This window comes from Furipterus horrens, unplaced genomic scaffold (assembly GCF_987537825.1).
Source record: "Furipterus horrens unplaced genomic scaffold, mFurHor1.1.pri manual_scaffold_6, whole genome shotgun sequence".
Taxonomy (NCBI): domain Eukaryota; kingdom Metazoa; phylum Chordata; class Mammalia; order Chiroptera; family Furipteridae; genus Furipterus; species Furipterus horrens.
In genome coordinates this window covers 154,201,110-154,211,794 of record NW_028327176.1, presented here as the reverse complement: position 1 = coordinate 154,211,794, position 10,685 = coordinate 154,201,110, and positions in this window count along the sequence as shown.

Genomic DNA, 10,685 nt, shown 5'->3' with positions numbered 1-10,685 from the left:
ACAATGTTGAGCGTGTAGTAGATTCTCAATAAGTAGTCATATGCAATTTTGATACTAGAATGAATCCATGGCTCTCATTCATTCACTTTTTTAAACATAACTTTTCTAGATAGTCTTAATACTCATCTTGGTAATGCATTCCTACCATGCTAGTGTTCTTGTGTAATTTTATTTGCCTTCTGTATCCCAACCCCAAAAATGTTTGATCTAAAAATACACTAAATGTAAAAGTATATTTTTAAATTTCTAAACTATTTCTTTCTCTTTATCTAAATTTTAAAATGCCTACATTCTAAATCATTAAACAGTTAGTGGGAGTATGTCTACTAAAGAAAGATATTTCATCTAATTTTGTGTTCTAAAATTATTTTTATCCATTTCATATCAGAAAGTACATTATTAGAGAACATATTGCAATTATTATCTGAATATTAATACCTGGATTTAAGAGCATTTACCTACCAATTAAAAATTTAAAATTATTCATCACATATTTATTATTGTATATTTCACCTGATAGATATTCTTTGGCTTAGGCTTGAAAACTATGTATATTTAATAAGTTCAAGTAATCAAAAGAAAACAACAGTTATTTTTCATTTATTTTTAATTATTAGAATGAACATCATTGATGTAATTTTCTAGAAATTATAGTTTTCATATGTCATTATATTGCTTATTGGGAATTAAATGTCACAATACGCCATATCCCAAATTTTAATTCTTCACTGTCTATCACCCTTATCCACTAAACCTGCTTGCACTCCTCTGTCAGACCTCTCTTGTGTTCCTTATTTTCTTATATCACATAGCTGAGTGTCTCTTCTTCTCTCTCTTCACCCATTTACAATGCCTTTTCTTAATCTCTGATTTACCTCTACCATATTCTCTGTCAATCTCATTCATCATAGCTCATAGAATTATGGATTGTAACTGCTTCTAAACACTCTTGAACTAAAAATATCATATCCATCATTATTTAGTTTTTGCTAAACATAATCTAGGGGTAGGAGAAATCAGGGCCGATGTGCAAAATCTGACATTCTAGCCTAACATTGCACAATGTACTTGAGGTGCTAACTCATGCTTAGAGCAGTTTCTTTCGGAATTTCAGGGTAGAGTTGTAGAATGTTAGCAATCTTTTCTTTACTGCCTTCCTTCAACAGTTGCAGAAATAAAGACTGATAACTAACTTACTCAAGTTCACTTTGTTAGTAAATGACAGATTTTAAACAGATAGGAACTTTGGGCTCCACATCTCATTCCCTTTCTTCTCCGCCACAGGGGCTTGAATATTACAATGTAACAATATAGTGAAATTTCGTCTAAGTAGAAATAACTTTTAGATAGTAAATATTTTTATATAAATATCCATTCAAGAGTTGTGAAAAGTTATGATTGTGAACCACTCCCACAAAGAATGAGATAATAATAATAAATAGCCAGAAGTACAACTATGTCAATTTAGCCAAGAATGCATACATCTAATTAATACTTTTATGAAACAAATAAGCTCTAATTTATGTATTTTATTGCTATTTTCCTGGGCTGATTTCATAAAAGAGTACCAATATAAGATCAGTATTATTAGTGTCATTTTACAGAATGATTTAAAATAAAGGCAAGTATGTACTGAGAACAAATAACAGATAAATGTACAGTTTCAGTGGAAGTGCAGAAAGAGGTCTTGCTCAAAATCTACCTAAAAATGTTGAGCTATAAAGCTACTGGAAAGAATATTTACCTTTGCAACTGCAGTGAGAGTCATGCCAGTATCTGTTTCCTCAGCACTTTCTATACCTTTGCAGCTGGTCCCACAACCACTTTTTAATATATATATTAAACACACAGCATATAGACCCGATTACTAACTATGTTGAAAACCTGATGGAATGGAAATTTGTAATATGCAAATAAACATTATCAAAATTGACCTTATACAATGCAAAAAAATCTAAACTGATGAATAAAGGAAGAAAAAAAAGAGACAGAAAGAGATCAAGAATGAGAGAGAGACACACAGAGACGAAGAGAATAGAGTAATCATGGTAAAGGGCTACCAGGAGGTAAAAACAATAAGTATTCATGGACTATAACAACAGTGACCATTCTCCGTTTTTTGAAAGAAAAAAAAATTGTGAAATCAAGTGTTCATTGAAAGATTATCATAAGTTAAATTGATTTTCATCATTTAGTTTCCTCAAATATGGACCTTTCCTTTTGTTATCTTATTAAGAGTTGAGACTGGTAGCTGGGCAAGGCAACCCACCAGGTCAACACCTTCTAAAGAGAGTTAATGGTCATGCCAATATAATAATTTTACTGAGTGCTTCAATTCAGCAATGAGGACCTAAGCTTAAGCAGCCCCAGGCCAGTCTTTTCAGGTGCCAAATTCAATCACATCTGAATGGCAACAGAACCTCTCAACAAAGTCCTGTGAAAAGTTAACCTACAAACTTTTGGCCCAAAGTATTCTGTAACTTTCACATTTATACCAAATTTTGATCTAAAGATTTCAAATAGAACCTTCCACAATGATGCTCATTAGGAAGGAGGCACTAATATCTGCTCCTGGAAAAGCCAGTGTTGGTTTCCAGAAATTAGAAGATTCTATAGTCAGTATACTTTATTTGGAGATTTCAAAATTATTAATGTTATCAAATACAATAAACTAATTTAATATTTTCTTATAATTCACATCACATGAAAATTTGTGATAAAATCCCAGATTTGCTTCCTTACCTTTATCATCTACTTAGAAGAATCAGTAGCCAAAATAATTCAGGAAAAGCAATTGTTCTATGTATTCTTAAAATGGTGCCTTTACTTTAGACAAGAGAAGCTCTTGTGCTGTAATAACTATGGCAAATATCAATGTCTATTAAATTTAGCAAAATAAAATTTACCTTAAGTGCCAAATAGTATTTAGAGTGCCTCTCTTACTCAAACAGAACACTTTTATAGTTTGAAAGAACAGTATCATTACAGTATCACATTTCTGAAAATTAACATATGCTGGCTTTCACATTTAAAGTATTGTATTTGTCAGTGTTTTATGGGGTGTGCAGGAAAACCAGGAGTTACTGATGTAGGACCTACTCACCTCTTTGATAGATAAATTCCATGCAGCTGTAACAGAATGTTTTAAATAAGTTATTTTTGAATGAGAGCTTTTATGTCCAGTGCAGTTCAGTGCCCCAGGCTACAAGCTCCTATAACTTGGGTTGAGGATGTCTAGTTTCTGCTGAAACAAAATTATAAGATGAATCGTGTCAAGAGAAACCCTAGTTTTATGTGCTGGGCTCTAGCTTACTCATAAAGGTTTCTTTATAAAATACAGTGCCCGAGGGTACAGACAAGGAGAAGATTCTAGTATTTTCCTGGTCAATTCCAGACAAATAAATGAAAATTAAATAAGTGGCAGTAATAGAGTCTTGCGAGTGTAAGGAAGCTTAATCCTTCTGTTAGCCTGTTTAGCTTTTTTCAATTGTATTCAGTGTTCTTCCTTTATTATATATTGACTTAGAAGCAAAACTTTCTTTTGCATTTATCTATTGACTCCACAAAAATTGAATCTCTAAAATAACATGTAGCCAACTACATCCCAAATTTTAAAGCAATTTTTTTATGTATTTGCTTCCAAATTTGACCTCATTTGTGAGATCTTCATGAATATAAAACACTGATTTCTTAACCCCTCTCCTGGCTCTATCTTTTTCTAAAGCATTTATAAGGATATAATGCACTGTAAACTTTGCCAGTTTGCTTTACGTATTGTCTGCCTCTCCTTCACATTATAAACTCCATGAAGAAAAACTTTGTTTTAGTCACTGCTAAATTCCTAGTGACTGGCAACTATGCTCCGAGCCTTGCTTTGGGTTACCCAGAGCTAGGATTCATGAGGCAAATAAGAAAGGTAGAAAAGTAGGCTGAGTACAACAGGAACAGTGCATGTGATCTCTCTAGAATGTTTTCTTACAGATTCTGGGTGAATGATTGCCCCGAGGAATTTTTTTAAATAGGCTATGCTGATCTTTTAATATCCATTCTATCTCTTTCCAAAGCTTCTGTTGGCTCTCTCTCCAGGCACACAAAACTTTCCTGCCTTATTTCCTTACTTAACCTCCATATTTTAGAAAGGTGAGTAGAAAGGCATTCTTTCTTTGAGATATGATATGCCCATAACTCAAATTACTTCAGTTTTGGTCCTTCCTCACATCTGACCCAAAACTCCCCTTTACTTTCAGCCTATACCAAGTGACCTTTAGGGACAGAGACATTAGTTTAAACAAATTCATTTTTTACCCCTTAGAGTCCCCAGGTTCCATTTGTCTTTTTATCTCTTTTTCTTGTAAAACCAAATTAATTTTAAGTTTTTGAAATATCAGGAGTATGGCAAAGCCAAATGAAATATTCTGAATACTTTTAGAGATCTATCTTTGGGGGTAGGACCGCAGATGACCAAAGTGTTCCAGTTTGGGACAAACTGAGACAGTTGGTCACTATAAAAGGACTTCCATATACAGGCATGGTTTCTCTGTCTGGGAACATGTCCCTGGGCTGAGGTCTTTCAAATGGTCTCAGCTTGTCTCCTCTGCTCTTCTAAAGCTAAGGAGCTTTGCACAGCAGCCAGCCCAGCAGTGGCTCTGCTGGGTCTGATGGTGCAGAAGTGGGATGTGAGAACTGGAAAGAAAGAAGATGTCATTACAGCTATGGCTGTGTTGGAAGCCATGAACTTCTATTTTTACTAGCTGTCTTGAATGTTCACTCAAGACAGTTCATTCAGATTATGTCAGTGTGACTTAATCCCTAAGAAAATGTGCCTCTGAAATTCAGTGCAGAATTAAATGTTGCCTTACAATCAATAAACAAATTTTATTGAAAATGCACTCTAATCTATAAGAAGTGATATGCCCTGTATGAGATGAACAATTTGACACTAGATCTTTGAAAGCTACAGCAAAGTGTTTTTGTTTTCGTTTATTTTGTTTGTATCACAGATGGTGAATATTCTTTATTATTTATTGATTCATAAAGTGTCATAAGCTTTGTAAGGGGACAGCATCAGCTTTACTAGGGGATATTTATTCCAACATAGAACTTAACTCCAAGTGCCTCTGTTGTTCAATCAAGAAAAATAATGAACCATAGGAGGTTTCTCATACAAATAAAATGTTATTGACTATTTGATGGTGCATGCATCTATTGATGGGAAAATTGAATTTTAACAATCAAAGAGGGTGTTAGAGAGTCAGAGACCTTTAACTGGTAACAGTATATATGGTTTTAAATGCATAAATTATATTATTTAATACTTAGGGGGACCAAGAAGAGTAGTTATTGGTGGTGAGGAGGGTGTGTGGAAACTTATAAAGCAGAGAATAGGATAAATGGTTTATTCGAAGTCACATGGCAGTATCTTTTGTTTATTCTTGTTTTTTCTTCCATCTAGTAAAATTCAATGTCTCACAAAACTGAAAATGGAAGAACTAGCATTAAACCTCAGTTTTTAAAAATTTAATCCTGAGTTCTTTTCCTTGAACCATAACAGAGTCTTGGAAGTTAAGAGGTCAGAGATCTGCAAAAAGCAGCCTGCTTCTCCTTGGGAAAATCACACAAATCTGTTTCCCCATTTGTAAAATGAGATTAGTACTGGTTTGTGTTCTTCAAACTATTAGATGAAATAGAATAAATTTTAAAAAATAGTTAAAAGTACATAGCATATAATAAGAATAATTATTATTCCTTTTTTATCAAGAATTATTATTTTTAAATGTTTATTTTTTAATTATAGTTGACATTCAATATTATATTAATTTTAGACATACAGCATAGTGGTTAGACATTTATGTAAATAAGTGATGCCCCAGATAACTCTAGTATCCACCTGGTACCAAACATAGTTATTACAGCACTATTGACTATATTCCCCATGCTGTACTTTACATCCCCATGACTATTCTGTAACTACCAATTTGTGCTCCTCAATCCCTTCACCTTTTCACTTTGCTCCCCAGCCCACCTCCTTAATTATTGTTTTTAGAAATGCATTTCAGTTGTGTATGTGTGTGTATGTATGTTTACACATATACACTGGATCACAATGTAAAATATATTTCTTACAGTGGTTCATGGTCAAAGTCACTTTCTTTTTTTATTTTTGTTCAGTATCTTCTTAGGTCCTTTTCAATACTTGTCTTCACTGATTCTATCATGCTCTTTCTGGTTTTAAAAAAATAGACATCTCCTAGACTTTAATTGTTTTTATACATACTTGGTTTATTAGTTTAAAATGTTTTCTTAAGGTCTTGTGTCATACAGTCAATTTTCTTACTCTTTCTTCTCCTTCTTAATCTTCACTCCTGCCCCATCCTTACTCACAAATACTTCAAAATCCTATATGTTTTAAAGATTATTGTGTTATAATAATCTTTCTCTGACTACAGATTAATTGTAGTAATATTTTGCACTTGAATGTTGACCCATTGAATATTATACTATAAATATAGTACTTAAAAGTTACAATTTGTATTATCCCAAGTAAAATAATGGCAAGCAACAACCCTCTGATACCTGTTTTTGATGTTTTAAAATGTTCTGATAATGAAACGCTTCCTATAATGAAGGCAGGAAGAAACTCTGGGAAATAAAAGTGATCTAAAGAAGTAAATGATCATAGTAAGCCATGATCAGAAAAATGGAATGTTCTCTCCCTCACACACACATATGTTCAGACTGAGATAAACATGCACATACTTCAATTACAAGCAAAACTTTCCTGAGAGGCAAGTGGCAGAGTGCGCTGAAGCTGAAAGCAATGTGACAACACAGTGGCACACAATGCTGAGGAACAACTCAACCTTATAATTAATTTCTATCATTAAAGTCCCATCAATAACACTTAGCTGGATGACTCTGACAGGATGGAAATATTACCTAGGGATGTACTTCTTACTTCAAAGGTTATAGTACTGTTTGCATATGTGCTTTAGAATAAATTACAAAAGGTGAAAAATATAAAAGGCACTACGTATAACCTGAGAATAAGTCAGCAAAGCATAAATATATGTGCTTGCTGTTGGCCTTGATGATTACAAAGTTTTGTATAATTTCTCCCTAAAAAAAGAGATGCAAAGTTTTTTTCCTAAAATTGGATTGAGGAAAGAATGTACATTAAGATTAAGTTATCTTAAATTGTAGTACTATGTATTTGTTGTCTCTAATGGTTAATACTAACAAAATAATAAAATTGCCTCAAACTGGAGTCATTATCAAATGAAACAGAAGGGAAGGAGAAATGGGGTGAGATGTAATCAATAGCTTTTAGGGGACAGTTGATTGAATGAATGTAGACTAGACAACATAGAACTGAAAAGCCTCCTTTGCAGTTATACCAGTGTAGCTAAACAAAGCAAAACTGTACAATAGTGGTCATCATGAAAGAAGTTACGAGAAAGGCTGTAAAAATTTCCCTTAGGGTCAAAATGAAGTTTTTCTCTTTCTAACAAAGTCTGTCAAGTGATCTATTTGAAAGACATTCTGACCTCCCCCAGATGAAGAATACCACATCATATAATTTCCCCTGACTAAGATATATTATTGCATAGGGTTGTTGTACCTTTAAAGTATAGACACACCACTTAAAATGATTTCTAATCCTCAGTCTAGGTACCCATTTCACTGCCTCTTTTTTTTTAATCTAAGTGGATTCTAAGTAATGAAATAAGTATAACAGAACACTATTTTTTGGGATATGACAGGCTCTGGAATTAAAATTGCCTACAATTTGAACTTTAATTAATATGTGAAATAAATCAAACTTTTAAAAATCTTTTCTTCAGACTAAATCGATGTAAATAACAAAATGACTCTTTGTTAAATATTTCTGACTTTTAAATTAAATTCACGCTTTGACAAAATATAACTTAAACATGCTTTGGGCATATGTATGAATAACTGACATTTTTTCAGCATTTACAAAAATGGAAAAATGTTTAAAAGGTGATAAGGTGAGTACCTGGTTGAGAAGAGAGTCATATTTCTTCTTAACTTTGCTTCAGGGACACCATCCTCATTATACTCTCTCTCAGTTTTTAAATAAGTTTTTGAATTATCTCATTGTGAGACTCAAGATCAGTTGAGAGTAAGCTGATGGAATTCAAATGCTGTACTCTGTATGCAGGTAATGTTCAGAGTTCATATTCTGCAGTATTTGTACCAGATGTAACACACGTAGTAACACTGTTTATTTGTTAACTTATTCAACAAATATTTTTGAGTGTCTAAAATATACTAGATATTGTGCCAGACACTATGGTAGGCACTAGAAATATAATAATGTATATGACACCTATGAGCTCTTTTGGAGAATAACAAAATAAAACAGGCATACATGAGCAATTAGAAAAGATGAGCACATGAAAGAAACAACTAGGATTCTGTATTTCATGTAATCCCATTTTTTAATTAAAGACAAATGGCTAAAGATACCATCATTGAAATGAAAAGGGAACCCACTGTATGGGAGAACATATTTGCCAATGATTCCTTGAACAAGGTTTAACCTCAAAAATGTAACACATAAAGAACTCTTATGACTCAACACCAGGAAGACAGACAATCCAATTAAAAAAAGGGCAAATGACCTGAATAGACACTTCTCCAAGGAGGACAGGGTCTGTAGACATATGAAAAAATGCTCATCACTAGCCATCAGATAGATGCAAATAAAACCACAATGAGATATCACCTCACACCATAACGGTAAAAATTGACCATTATTATTAAATCAACAAACAAGCGCTGGAGAGGATGTGCAGGAAAGAGAACCCTAGTGCACTTTTGGTGGGAATGCAGACTGGGGAAGCCACTGTGGAAAACAGTATGGAATTTTTTCAAAAAATTAAAAATGCAATTGTCTTATGACCCAGTGATTCCACTGTTGGGAATATACCCTAAGAATCCTGAAACACCAATTCAAAAGAACCTGTGCACCCCTGTGTTCATAGCAGCACTATTTAAAATAGCCAAGTGTTGGAAACAGACTAAGTGCCCATCAGTAGATAAATGGATTAGAAAACTATGGTACATTTACACAATGGAATACTATGCATCAGAAAGAAAGAAGGAACTCCTACCTTTTGCAACAGCATAGATGTAACTGGGGACTATTTTGCTAAGGGAAATAAACCAGTTGGTGAAAGACAAATACCATGTGATTTCACTTACAGGAGGAATCTAATGAACAAAATAAATTAACAAGCTAAACGGAACCAGAGACATGGAAATAGGGAACAGGCTGACGGCTGACAGAGGAAAGGAGGGGAGTGGGGATAATGGTGAAAAGAAGGGGAAGAGATTAGTCGAAGACCATGTATGAATGACCCAATGACATGGACAACAGTGGGGGATGGACTGTGGGAGTGGGGGGTGGTTTGGATGGAGAAGAGCAAAGGGGTAAACATTGGGACAATTGTAATGGAATAAAAAAGAATTTAAAAGGGGGGGGGAAGAAGTTAACGGGAAAGGACCAAATTTATATGGAAAAGTCAAGATCCCTAAAGGAGATAATATTCAGGCTGAGATAACAAAGAGGAAGCAGCCAAGGGAAGACTGGCAAGAGAGATTTTTCAGGGTGGAGAAGTAGCCTTATCCAGAGTTCTGAGACAGAAAGAGCTTTCTGAAGTGTAAGAACTGAAAAATGGCTAAGGAGACTGAGCAAAGGTGAACAGGCACAAGGTGACTTTGGAAATATACTCAAGGCCAGGTCACACAACATTTCCTGATAGGTCTTAGTAACACTGTAAATTTTTTTCTAAATAGAATGAAAGCCATTAAAGAATATTAAGATGAAATATTGTAATTGAGGAATTTATAATATAATTGTTTACCTATTTAAGAAATAGTGTTTCAAACTAATATGAACAACTAATGGAGATATAATTGAGAAACAAAAAAGCAGATGTGAAACTACACGAAAATATGGAGTTAGGGTAAAAACAAACAAACAACATGTTTGGTATAGAAAATGTGTATAATGTTATCAAAATCAATTGGTGCACTAATGAACAAAACAAACAAATGAGCAAAATAGAACCAGAGGCATGGCAACAAGGAACAGACTGATAGTGACCAGAGGGGAGGACAGAGAGGGAGAAGGGGAGGACATTAAAAATACGTAAGTAAAATAAAAATTAAATATTTCACACAGGCAGCAAAAATGATTAACAGATTAATTTAATTGGGGAAACTAAATGATATGATGAGTTGAGACTGATCTAAAATGAATTCAGCAACAAATCTATGAAAAATATTCAGCTTATAGGTGATAGAAGAAATTGGTTTATTAATGGCATTGCAGTGAAAGTTAGAAAATCAGTAAACTTATATGGACAATTGATATGAAAAGGAAAGGCAAATCTACCAGTAAAAAATAGGTGACAGGGATTGGGGGTGAGGGTATTAACTACTCCAATCTTTCCATAAAGTCTCCTGCAGATTTAGTATTCATTTTCTTTCTTCCTCTGTATTGTCAACCCAAACAGCAGTTTTATATTTTTAATATCTTTAGCAAAGTAATTCAAATCAGCCAAAACTTTAAAAATATATATTATTTATTTTTAGATGGGGTTGGGGAGGGAAGAAGAGAGGAAGAAAAACAGTAATGTGTAGTTGCTTCTTTTGCT